A 13,221-nucleotide genomic window follows, 5' to 3' on the forward strand; every position below is an offset into this window, starting at 1 on the left:
TCCCCTTCAGGGTCCCCCCTCAGCCTGATGGATGGCTGGGTCTTCAGGGTTTGCGACAGCCTCCTGTACATGTGGTGCCACCTCCAGCCCGTGTTAGTGTTCCTGCCTTCTCGAGCATCTGCTCGCTACGGCTGCCGCAAAGAATGTGAGGGCAGCTTCAGCGGGATCTACACCAGCAAACATCATTTTATCTGGAAGGAATTGGAGGAGAGAGACGGAAAATCAGTTTGGGCTTCCATCCCGGAACCCTCAAATCTCCCAACCCTCGCCCACCCTTACCATGACTGTCCCACGTCTCTGAGTGCCATCCAGTGAGCCAGTTGTGCTGGCAAACCTTGCTCTGCACACTCACTCCGGGCCAAATCAGGAGCCTCTAGACCTCAGACCTCTGCCGGGAACATTAGGGAGACTGTTCTCAGCTGCCCTCCGCTCATCCCCACACTTACCCTTTGCCACGAGAGGGTCCTCTGTGATGAAGTCCTGCTCTTTAGTTTTGATTCTTGGCAGCTGATGCTCCTAGAGTACAAGCACACTGTTCAGGCATCAGAGTTTGCTTGATATGTGGTGCACAAATCATCCTCTGAGACGTGGCTAAAGGCTGCTCACAGTCAAAAGGGATGAAAATGACTTTCTGGTGCTCTTGAGCTGCATGCCAGAAAACGTATATGGCTACTCACCTCCTCACTTCCCGTCAGTAGCCATTGTGTCAGCTTCATGTTTTTGGAAATGACGCTAAAATCATTTAAAAAAATTTGGGAATCGGGTCATTCCCAGGAGGCCGCTGCATTCAACTTCAATCTCGTTAATGAGATCGAAATGAATGCAAATTAGGGTTAATGATAGTCTCGCCATTTTGGGGCGAGATCCGGAACTCGCCATTGGAAGTGGGCTGAATGAATCGCAAAATGGTTCGCGCCCGGCGAGAAGCGTGATTTTACCTCTCCCCTATTCACCCTGGCATGTTCCGATCTACACCAGGCGCAAAGCGGTCCCTGGATCGTGCCCTGTGTCTGAAATGTGTATCTCTAAACGACTAATGGTCCAATGAAAAGAGTAAATATAAATTGCACACCAGGTTGGGTCTTGGATTGGAAATTCCTCAGTTACATCTATCCAGGATTTAGGAAGAATCAATATATAGTAGTTAAAAGGCAGAGGACAATTCCCTTACAAAAGGAGAATATTTAATATACATCCTGGGAATTTCATTTAAATACTTTCTAATGGGGCAATTAAAGGAAATTGTTACAGGTTTAAAATGATTATGTAAGGTTATTTTCAGGAAAACCAAATATCGTATGAAAGTTTACTAAACTATTGTCAACAACCCCATTGCATCTGGTCCTTTGTAAATGCCCCATTGCGCATTTTCAGCTCTCTTCTCCCTGAACCAATTTCAAACTGTTTTACTCTCCGATGAATCTGAGATCAATCCATTTTGACTGGGAATGCGATAGCTGAGCCAGCATTCACATACTTGGAAGAGGCTATCCCATAAATCAGTGATTCACAGCATTAAAAAAATGGTCTTTCATGTGCATTTCGTTCACATAAATGACTTTTAGTTCTCTGATCTTTGGCTAAAAATACCTCACTGCGTTTAACATAAGTTTCTTTCACTATTTTGAGAACATGTCATTCTCCCTTAATTGTGAGCTGAGATTTACCTCCCTTCATGTCTCAATAATGCTAAGACTTTGAACCATCTTCATTGCCCTTCTTTGAACCCTTGCCAGTGGCTTCATATAATTTGTGATTATGGTCACATAATATTTCACTTGTTTTATTGAGTGTCAATGTAACTTCCTTGGATTTGTGTTCTCTGGAACTATTAATACATCTGACATTCTATTTGTCCTTGGAAATGCTACATCCACAGTTATGATGCTTCCAGTGTTTTGCCAGTTTTCACATCAAGATCTCTGCCTGATCTATTTCTTTGCAGATATATCACAATTACACACTCTGGGCGAAATTCTCCGGAAATGGCGCGATGTCCGCCGACTGGCGCCCAAAATGGTGCAAATCAGTCGGGCATCGCGCCGCCCCAAAGGTGCGGAATGCTCCGCATCTTTGGGGGCCGAGCCGCAAAGGGGCTAGGTCGGCGCCGGACGAATTTCCGCCCCGCCAGCTGGCGGGAAAGGCCTTTGGTGCCCCGCCAGCTGGTGCGGAAATGACATCTCCGGGCAGCGCAAGCGCGGGAGCGTCAGCGGCCGCTGACGGCATTCCCGCAGTGGAGGGAGTCTCTTCTGCCTCCGCCACGGTGGAGACCGTGGCGAAGGCAGAAGGGAAAGAGTGCCCCCACGGCACAGGCCCGCCCGTGGGCCAGGCCACCGTGGGGGCACCCCCTGGGGCCAGATCGCCCCGAGCCCCCCCCCAGGACCCCGGAGCCCGCCCGCGCCGCCTTGTCCCGCCGGTAAGGTAGGTGGTTTAATCTACGCCGGCGGGACAGGCATTTTAGCGGCGGGACTTCGGGCCATCCGGGCCGGAGAATCGCGCGGGGGGGGCCCGCCAACCGGCGCGGCGCAATTCCCGCCCCGCCGAATCTCCGGTGCCGGAGACTTCGGCAACCGGCGGGGGCGGGATTCACGCCAGCCCCGGCGATTCTCCGACCCGGCGGGGGTCGGAGAATCTCGCCCATTATTTTAAGCTTGTTCCAAGTTAAGAACCACATGTACTTTACTATTTACTTGTCCTGTTGTCAAGACTCCCGAGATATCAGAATTCCAATGATTTTCTGTTCAACATTGTTATTTTCCACACAATTTATCATCTGCAAACTTACACATCTCAAACGCACTATTTTGATCAAGATTATTTTAATACAATTTGGTTCCAAGCCTAATTCATCTTTTATTGCACTGCAATGTCAGTTTGGCTCAGTTGGAAACACTCTTGCTTCTGAGTCATACGATTATGTGTTGAAACCCAACTACAGACTTGGACATGGAATAAGCCAAGAGGATAATGAGGATCCTGTAAATGTAATATGTCTGGACTTTCAGAAGGCGTTTCATTAGGTGCCGTACTAAAAGTTAATACACAAGATTAGATCACATGGGCGAGATTCTCCGACCCCCCGCCAGGCACCGGATATTCGGCGGGGGCGGTAATCGCGCCGGTTGGCGGGCCCCCCACGCGATTCTCCGGCTCGGATGGGCCCAAGTCCCGCCGCTAAGATGCCTGTCCCGCCGGCGTAGATTAAACCACCTACCTTACTGGCGGGACAAGGCGGCGAGGGGGGGCTCCGGGGTCCTGGGGGGGGGGCGCGGGGCGATCTGGCCCCGGGGGTGCCCCCACGGTGGCCTGGCCCGCGATCGGGGCCCACCGATCCGCGGGCGGGCCTGTGCCGTGGGGGCACTCTTTTCCTTCCGCCTTCGCCACGGTCTCCACCATGGCGGAGGCGGAAGAGACTCCCTTCACTGCCCCTTAAGGTGCCGCCTGGAGATGTAATTTCCGCGCCAGTTGGCGGGGCACCAAAGGCCTTTTCCGCCAGCTGGTGGGGCGGAAATTCGTCCGGCGCCGACCTAGCCCCTTAAGGTTGGGGCTCGGCCCCCAAAGATGCGGAGCATTCCGCACCTTTGTGGCAGCGCGATGCCCGACTGATTTGCGCCGTTTTGGGCGCCAGTCGGCGGACATTGTGCCGTTTCCGGAGAATTGCGCCCCATGAGGATACGGGTAATTTACTTGCTTGGATAGAAGACTGGCTGACGGACAGAAAACAGAGAGTCGGGATAAATGTTTTTTTTTCTGGATGGCAGGATGTAACTAGTGGGGTGCCAGAGGGTTTGGTCCTTGGGCCCCAACTATTTACAATCTATATTAACAATTTGGATACAGGGATAGAAAGGTCTATAGCCATATTTGCAGATAACACTAAAATAGGTAGGACAGTAAGTTGCAGTGAGGAAATAAGAACCTTATAAATGGATACAGATAGGTTAGGTGAGTGGGCCAAAATGTGGCAGATGGAGATCATCCATTTTGGTCGGAAAAATGGAAATGCAATTTATGATCTAAATGGGGAATGACTTTGGGATGCTCTGGTGAAGAGGGATCTGGGTGTCTTCGTACATGAGTACACAGAAAACTAGTATGTAGGTACAGCAGGTAATAGAACATAGAACATACAGTGCAGGAGGCCATTTGAGTCTGCACCGACCCACTTAAGCCCTCACTTCCACCGTATCCCCGTATCCCACTTCCCACTAACCCCTCCTAACCTTTTTGGTAACTAAGGGCAATTTACCATGGCCAATCCACCTCACCTGCACATCTTTAGGCTGTGGGAGGAAAGCGGAGCACCCGGAGGAAACCCACGCACACACGGGGAGAACGTGCAGACTCCGCACAGACAGTGACCCAGCGGGGAATCAAACCTGGGACCCTGGCGCTGTGAAGTCACAGTGCTATCCACTTGTGTTACCATGCTGCCCACATAAAAAACACAAATGGAATGTTGGCATTTATAGCTAAAGGAATAGAGTATAAAGATAAGGAAGTGTTGTTGCACCTGTATAAGGCATCGGTGAGACCGCACCTGGAGTATTGTGCACAGTTTTAATCCGCTTATTTGAGGATAGATGTAGTGGCATTGGAGGCAATTCAGAGGAGGTTCACTGGATTGATTCCAGAGATGAGGGGTTTGTCTTATGAAAAGAAATTGAGCAGCTTAGGCCGATACTCTCTCGAGTTTAGAAGAATGAGGAGAGATCAAATTGAGGTGTATAAGATGATAAAAGATATGGATAAAATAGACATGGAGCAGATGCTTCCTCTTGTGGGGCATTCTAGAACGAGAGGTCATAGTCTCAGAATAAGGGGTAGCAAATTCAAAACAGAGATGAGGAGGGCTGGTGTAGCACACTGGGCTAATAGCTGGCTTGTAATGCAGAACAAGGCAGTAGCACGGGTTCAATTCCCGTACCAGCCTCCCCGAACAGGCACCGGAATGTGGCGACTAGGGGCTTTTCACAGTAACTTCATTGAAGCTACTTGTGACAATAAGTGATTATTATTATTAGGAGAAACTACTTCTCCCAAAGGGTCGTGAATCTGTGTAATTCGCTACCGCAGAGTGCAGTGGATGCTGGGATAATGAGTAAATTTGAGGAGCTGGACAGATTTTTAATTAGTAATGGGTTGAAGGGTTACGGAGAATGGGCAGGACGGTGGAGTTGAGGCAATGATAAGATCAGCCATGATCATATTAAATGACGGAGCAGACTCGTGAGGCTAAATTGCCAAGTCCTGCTCCTAGTTCTCACATTCTCAGGTTCTAAGAAAGAACTATTTGGTTTAATTCCACCTTCCAAATCTTGATCTGTAGCCCTGTAGGTAACAGCACCTTAAGCAAAAATCTGGTGTTCTTGAATAATGGAATGTCTTGATTAATAATGGGGTCAGGGGTTATAGGGAGAAGGCAGGAGAATAGGGATCAGGAACATATCAACCATGATCAAATGGCGGAGCAGACTCGATGGGCTGAATGGCCGCATTCTGCTCCTATATCTTATGGTCATATGGTCTAAGTAACACTTTGATAATTATGGAAGGATACATTGCTGAAGAACTAATGTGTCAAATAAGACATTAAACTAAAGCCCCAACTGTCTATTAAGGGAATGTAAGATTTCATGCATGAAATTCTCCCAGCGTCCTGTCCAGTAATCCTCTTTCAACAATAAAGGAAGGCTGCATTTGTATTTATGTCGTGGATTTAATGACCTAAAAGTGTTTTTCAATCAATTAAGTACTTTTGAAGTGTACTCAGAAAGAATATAGGGAAGTGTGGAAATCGATTTACACACAGCAAGGCCCCACAAATAGCAACGAGAAACATGACCAGATCAGTCAGTTTTTGTGATGCTGGTTGAGGGATTAATATTGAGTAGTATACTGGCCAGTCATGGGAACTTTTATATCCACTCAAAAGGGTAGAAAGGGCCTGAGTTTAACATTTCAACCAAAGAATAGATTCATAAACATTTCAACTCATTATTTTTCTTATTGATGATTCATATAGAGTCAGGCAAAGTGCTCTGTTTGCCTCCATAACAAAAATGTATTTTTAAAAAATGAAATCTTTGACATAATAAACACCATTAGTGGGACTTCCGGTGACGGCGGGCGGGAGGCGCCGCACAATGGAGGGCTCCCGTTCGGGAACGGCATTTACGGGGCTTTAAACCCGGTCCCAGGGTCTACGGAGGTGGCAAAACCAGGGAGAAGGCACAGAGGCGGCATAGTGAATGCACAGTGAAGAAAAATGTCGAGGGTGAGCAAAAAAACGTCCGTAAGGAAAACAGCTGAAGGTCCATCGGGGAGTGGAAAGGTAACCGCGGGGCCACCAAGGAGAGCACCATGGGAGGCCGCATTGCTTACGGCTGAAGAAATAACTAAGGTGATGGCTGCGGAATTCGAAAGGCAGTTTACAAAATACATGGGAGACAATGAGGAAGGAGATGAGAGAGGTTTTGAGTGTGTTGGTGGAGGAGGCGATTTCCCCGGTGACAAAGGCGGTGGCGAGCGCAGTGGCGGAGGTGCGAGAGCAAGGAGAGGCACTGAAGGAAGTGGAGGAGACGGTATTGCAGCACGGTGATCAACTTGCCTCGATGGGGAAGGAGATGCGGAAGGTGATGGACACTAACAAGGATCTGCGAGGAAAAATGGAAGACCTGGAAAACAAATCCAGGCGACAGAATTTGAGGATTGTGGGGCTGCCCGAAGGAGTTGAAGGACCGAGGCCGACTGAGTATTTTGCTGCGATGCTGGCGAAACTATTGGGGGCGGGGGAGGATCCCTCTCGATATGAACTGGATCGGGCTCATCAGTCATGGAGGCCTGTACCAAAGGCGAGTGAGCCACCAAGGGTAGTGACTCTGTGCTTCCGGAGGTACAGTGCGAAGGAGAAGGTCCTGTGCTGGGCCAAGCAGAAGTGGGTGGTGCAGTGGGCTGGAGCTGGTAAACGTGTATACCAGGACTTTACGGTGGAGCTGGTGAGGAGGCGGGCTGCCTTCAACGGAGTGAAGAGGGCACTGTACATTAGCAAGGTGCGGTGCGGCATTGTATATCCAGCGAAGCTGATAGTGACTTACAAGCTCAGGGACTTTTATTTTGGAACGGCGGAAGCAGCGGAGGAGTTTGCGAAGGCAGAAGGACTGTGGCAGAACTGAGAAATTGAGAAATGGCCATGTGCCAATGTAACCTCATGACTGTATTTTCTTCTTTTTTTTGTTTCACTGCGTGCGGGTGTATGGGCTAAAGGAGCCAATGTTGTATATATTTGGACAAGAGAAGTGATGGGACTTTCACTCGAAATGAGGGCTCTTTGGGGTGAAGGTGGATATGCGGGGTTTGTGTGCTAAAAGAGGATTTCTGGGCTTTCCTGGGGCCGGGCAAGGGAGAAAGGGACCCGGGCGGGGGCCTCCACGCTGGCCGGTCTAAGCCGGCCAGTGAACGGGAGTGAAGTGGGGGGAGGGGCTGTGGCCATTGGAGCCCGGCAGAACAGAGTCCGCCGGGGTGGAATGTTGGGGGGAAGGAACCGATGTTGGGGGGAGGAGTTTTACAGTGGACGGGAGGAGTTGGCGACTGGGGCGGGGGGGGGGGGGGGGGGGGGGGGCGGGGTGTACAACTCTTGGGTATCATGTATCTTTCAGAGGTTGGATGGAGTTGAGTGTAGTGGGGGGAGGGTGAGTGGACTCTATAGGTCAATGGTGACCATGGGCGGTCCCAGACTCCTTTTTCTTTTTCTCCTTTGTTTTTTGTTTCCACCGTGGGAGGGTTTGTTTTATTGGATGCATATATTGACAGGTGGGCCGTTGTTTGGGGTGGTGGGAGGATGGCATCATTGGTATTGTTATGGGGATTGATTTTGTATTTGTTACCATTTACTGTTTGTGGGTGGGGTGCAAATTTTGAAGGAAAATGTGAAAATGGAGAATAAAAACATTTTTAAAAATAAAAAAAATAAAAAATGAACACCGTTAGCACAATACTTTCTTTCTCCACTATCTATGACCGTCCAGCTACTGCTACAATCAGTAATGGCTATCCTTTGTCATAGTAATTCAGCCAAGTAATTATCACACTACTTATTTCATTCAATAAGCCATCACTTCAGACTAGATTTTCTGGCAAAGAGCCTTTGTTCACCCTGCCTCCCGACAGGAGTGCAATTTATCCTTTATTCATAAACATGTATCTGAATTTCTTCCTTCATCACAGAGTCCAATCTTTTCTCTATTGCAGACGTTGCGCAAATCAGGCCTGTGGCTCCCGTGATCAACGTTGAAAGACAGATCATTTTGAAAGGCTGTTCCGACCTCTACTCCCTCTTCCCTTTCAGGACCCCCTCCATCATCCCAAGCGTTCTGTGGCCCCCTCAACCCCCCTCCCCCTCTTTCATGGGTATGCACCCCCCCCTCCCCCAGGCCCCCTGACACCTGGGCACCTTGGCACTGCCAGCCTGGCACCCTGGCAGTGCCCCGGCACCACCCTGCCCTGTCCCCTACCACCCAGGGGGGTCTAATGGCCTGGGCGAACCCCCGAAATGCCATCACGCCTGGCCCAAGATTATGGAAACCAGTTGAAGTCTTGCAGGCATGGCCGTTGACTCCCGGTTCTGGGTGAATTCAGCGTCGGGATATTTAAATGAGTCTGATGGCTTGTTTAAATATCATTATCTGGATCACGCCAAGCGAGGGCTTCATTAAGGTATCTGTTTCATTTTCACCTGAACCACTATGCCCGCAAAACACTCACATATGTTTTCTCCTGTATTACTTCCCAATGTTTCCCGATTCTTAATTAAAAGAATATTCATTGGTTATTTTCCATTAGTAAATCCATGTGTGTTTGACCCTTGGAAGGTTCCAATTAACACTACATTGGCTTGGTTTGAAAAACCTATTCATTCTTCACTAATGGAGCAGTCATGAAAGAGTAATGTTCTATATTATTAAGTCACTACATTAACTGAAATGCAGCCACCACTAATTCCCTTTGACCTGTTTAACAGCAGCTATAAAGAATTGAAGTTGCTATGAATGAACCCCTGTAAAATGAATTGAATCTTTATAATTTCAGTATAAACCTATGGGCCGGGATTCTCCGACCCCACGCCGGGTCGGAGAATCCCCAGAGGGACGCGAGAATTGCGCACCGCCGCCGGCTTTCCAATTCTCCCCCGCCGATTCTCGGGCGCCCGCGGGATGCCCACTGTGCCGGTCGGGGACCATTGAAATCGGCCCCTCCCCCGCGATTCTCCAGGTCCCGACAGGCCGAGTGGCCGCCGAGTTCGGCCGTGTCCCGGCAGTGTGGGTTACTGGAAGGTGTCTCTGCGTGGGCCGTCCTGGAGGGGGATCGGGGGGATCCGACCCCGGGAAGGGGCCCCCACGGTGGCCTGGCTCGCGATCGGGGCCTACCAATTGGCGGGCGGGCTGGTTCCGTGGGAGCCTATGTTCCTCCGCGTCGGGCCCATGTAGGGCTCCACCATATTGCCCGGGGGCCGGCGCGAGAAGGGAACCCCCGCGTATGCGCGGAATCACGCCGGCCAATCCGCGCATGCACAGAAATACGCCAGCCATAGCGCACATGTGCGGAAATATGCCGGCCGTAGCGCACATGCGCAAACTCGCGCCGACTGTCCCGTGCCGACTGGATCACCTTGGCGTCGAGCTAGCCCCCTATGAAGGGGCGCATTCACCATTATCGGGGACCATTGATGCCGGAGTGGTTGGCCCCGCTTTTCACGCCGGCGAGGGGACATAGCCCCATTATTGGAGAATCCCCCCAATGGAGTTTAGACCTGCTTTCTACTTGGTTTCTACAATCCAATTGTGCAAGGGGCGGCTTTAATCTCGTCACCTGGCCAACTTCTATATCAATGATATACTGATAATGAAGACTCAAAAGCTGCAGTAAAACCGCACTATCGGTTAAAGTGCTAATTATGATTAAGGTGGCAAATTTATTTCCAAAAACTATAATTTCCTTCAATTTGTTTTGTACAAGTGTCAACCCTCTGTGCACTTAATACAAGGTTTCTTCACTTGACCTACTCCTTTGTGGTGCACCTTTAGTGGCCTCAGCAAAGCTGGTGGAAGTCTTCTGTTACCCTAGTTCAGACTCCTGAGATGCTTTTGGTTGGTCATTATTTGATACTCGAGTCTCTGAGAGGCCGGCTGCAGACTGCTACATCCTGGCTGCTGCCCATGCTATTGACTCAGGGCGAGGGCAAGATGTGTTTCTCCCATAGTGTGACTGTCATGGGCAGTGGGGCTGGGGCTATTTGCCTCTTAGGAGGGCATACCGCTGATAATGAGTGACTCCCTGAAAGCTGGACAATGTAGACATCTGTCTCTCCAGCTCAAACTCAAAGCTTGTCTGGGCACTCGTACTCCCATCAAAGCTGCAGAGGCTTTGAATATCTCTTTCGAGGCCCCAGCTGCAGCATCTCTTGAGGTGACCATAATCTTCAAGGTCGAGTGTTGAGTACTATTGTCATGTGAGATGACTACACACAGGTTAGAAGAGGACACCTCAATGGTATTTTTTGCCATAATAAAATTCCTTGGCAGGCCTTTCAATAGTTGTTATAGCTGCTCATATGAAGCAAGCAGTTTTCCTTTAATTGCTGGACTCCACAATTCCTCATCTATGGCCTATTCACTAGAGCTGGGAGAAGACTTAACCCTCAATTGAACTGTCCCCTTGTCTATTCCCCAGTCACTATCACCTGCTGCTGCTGACTCATGTTGGGATTTGATAATATGCAGACCCTTTCACCTCACTATCTAACCCTCACGCAGTGTCAATGTCTAAATGTTTGGGAGAGATGGAATTTGTGACCCTGTTTCTTCAGGAGGATAGTACTCCTCTGAGGGGTGGTCCAACAAGCTGTTATTGCTAAAAAGATCTTGGAGCACAGCAAAGAGGGACAAGAAGTGAATAGCATTGCGAGGCTGGACATTAGCAGTTGTCAGTCTACAAAATGTAATTTGAAGTTGTGAAGTGGTAAATATTTGCTGAAGTGGGTGAAGGATCGCAAGTAATCTGTAGACACCTTGCACTCAGATAAGTTACCAGCCTCACCTTCCTGAATGTTCATGGCTTTTCCAATTACCAGGGCTCCCAATCCTCTGGGCGAAGGCTAGAATTCTCTCTTCCTGGTTTTGGACCACTCCCTTCTATTGTGTGCTGTATAGTCCTGCAGAAAGCGAGGCCGAGAGTTATGGCTGTTGAAAAGAAAAGCGGGGATGTGAAACTTTGCATTTAGTGCATGTGTTGACAGATGGAGAAGAAGCCAGATGGAACCAGGATGGGGAAGTGATGAAGAGAAAAGCATGAGTGAGAAAGGAGTGCCGAGAGGTTGATGATTGTGCAAGTGTTAGGATGTGAGCAGCGAATGCTGTTAGCAACTGATGTGAAAATAGGAAAAAGAAATGTGTTTAGAATTACAAAAATAAGTGTTGTAGTTTTGTCTCTGTGATCATATGCTGAAGGATATAATGGAGGGGAGAAAACCGTTGAAAATGAATGCAATGATATGTGAAAAGACTGCAAGAGTTGCTGAGAAATATCAAGATCTGCGCTCATCCTGGCTGCTCTTCTGCTCTCATTGAATCTCTCGGCACTGAAACAAAGTGCTGGATCAGCACTCACTTTTGGGCAGGACTGAGCAACGTGTGGATAGCTGGCAAAAGTACCTTTGCCCTCATCTCCTCCAAGGAGGCATCTGAAAACCTGGAGGGATGCTGATGACTCAGCACAATAACAAGAACTCTGACTCCACTGTTCTAACAAAATTTAAAAGCAGGACCATAACCTTCATGACATGCGCTCCCGCTTTAAATGGGTCTTTGGCTGCCCATGCCTGAAAAAGTGTAGCAAAAATGATATTGCAAATGTTAAAATAAGGCCTTTGCACATGCCTGCCCAATTCCCTCCAAGTTAAAATTGGGCCTATAGTATCGTGTTTGTTCATGGGATGTGGACATTGCTGGTTGGACCAGCATTTATTGCCCATCCATGGGGGCATTCAAGAGTCAACCATCATTGCTGTGGATCTGGAGTCACATGTAGGCAAGGTAAGGATGAAAATGTCAGTGGACAGAGTGGTAGGTGCTATCATGACATAGTAAAGAACTCTGCAGGCTACAGAAAACACACTAAATTTGGTGCCAATTTTCTGTGCTAACACCGAGAACATGAGCAAGATAAGTGGAATCCGCAGCAACATTTTTGTGTGGCCCGCTGCTGCTCAAAGTCATCTGTCAGATAATTGGACATTGTGGAACACACAATTTTCTGACTATTGATTTGACCCAAAATGATAAGAAAGCACTGTTCAGGCTTAGTTTAACTACTTTCCTGATCCTGTACCAAATTTTACATCTCCATACAAGGTAAAGGACATTAGTACACCAAATGGGTTTTTGTGACAATCGATTCATGGTCACGTTTAGACTTATAATTCCAGATTTTGATTGCATTAAAATTTTACCATTTGCCATGGCAGGATTCGAACCCAGGTCCCCAGAGCTTGACTCTGGGTCTTTGGAGTACTAGTCCAACAACAATACCACCTCGTCATTGCCTCTGCTGAAGAATGTCAAATAAAAACAATGTCCAAGTTATGATGATGTGTGTTTTACTGACCATGCTTTGTTCAACCAAAGGGGATTGAGTAATCTAAAATTTACAAAGCAAAATTAGGCGATTCTCAACTTCATTTATTTTGTGGGTTATTGTAATTCTGTATAGTTGTTTGCAAGCGAAGCATTAATTATAAGGATAAATGTTTTTCCCTTTACTATTTAAATTGGGGTTTTAATCTCCAGTTTTATAAATTCAGGAGCATTAATGCATATCTGGGGCGAAATTCTCCGTTATCGGCGGAAACTCCGCCGATCGGCGCAAAAAACGGCGCAAATCCCACTTGCGTCACGTCATAAAAATGGGCCGATAGTCTGCGGCCCGAAATGGGCTAGCAGCGACGTAACGGGATCCGCGCTTGCGCAGTGGTTCACGCCGTGCAGCGTCATACACGCTGCACGGCGTGACGGCTCATAAGGCCGCGCAGCTCCCCCCCACCCGACCGGAACAGCCGACCTCAACACCCGACTTGATGGCTGGCCGTCGCTCAGCCCCGAGGTTCGAGTCACGCGATGTGGAGGCGCTCCTGGATGCGGTGGAGCAGAGGAGGGACGCCCTGTATCC

The 13,221-nt window shown here is 48.7% G+C and overlaps 1 protein-coding gene and 1 long non-coding RNA gene across 4 annotated transcripts in view; one reads left to right on the forward strand and one right to left on the reverse strand.

Annotated features, from left to right (window-relative positions):
• LOC140428417 (potassium voltage-gated channel subfamily B member 1-like) overlaps positions 1-13,221 on the reverse strand; it is a 514,844-nt gene that overhangs the window by 333,624 nt on the left and 167,999 nt on the right. The window lies entirely within an intron of this gene.
• The window catches only part of LOC140428418 (uncharacterized), a 112,780-nt gene continuing 111,341 nt past the window's right edge, over positions 11,783-13,221 (forward strand). For both annotated transcript variants that reach the window (XR_011948772.1, XR_011948771.1), the window contains exon 1: positions 11,783-12,089. This is a non-coding gene — a long non-coding RNA (uncharacterized lncRNA). The remainder of the gene's footprint in view (positions 12,090-13,221) is intronic.

This window comes from Scyliorhinus torazame, chromosome 8 (assembly GCF_047496885.1).
Source record: "Scyliorhinus torazame isolate Kashiwa2021f chromosome 8, sScyTor2.1, whole genome shotgun sequence".
In the NCBI taxonomy this organism is placed as follows: Eukaryota; Metazoa; Chordata; class Chondrichthyes; order Carcharhiniformes; family Scyliorhinidae; genus Scyliorhinus; species Scyliorhinus torazame.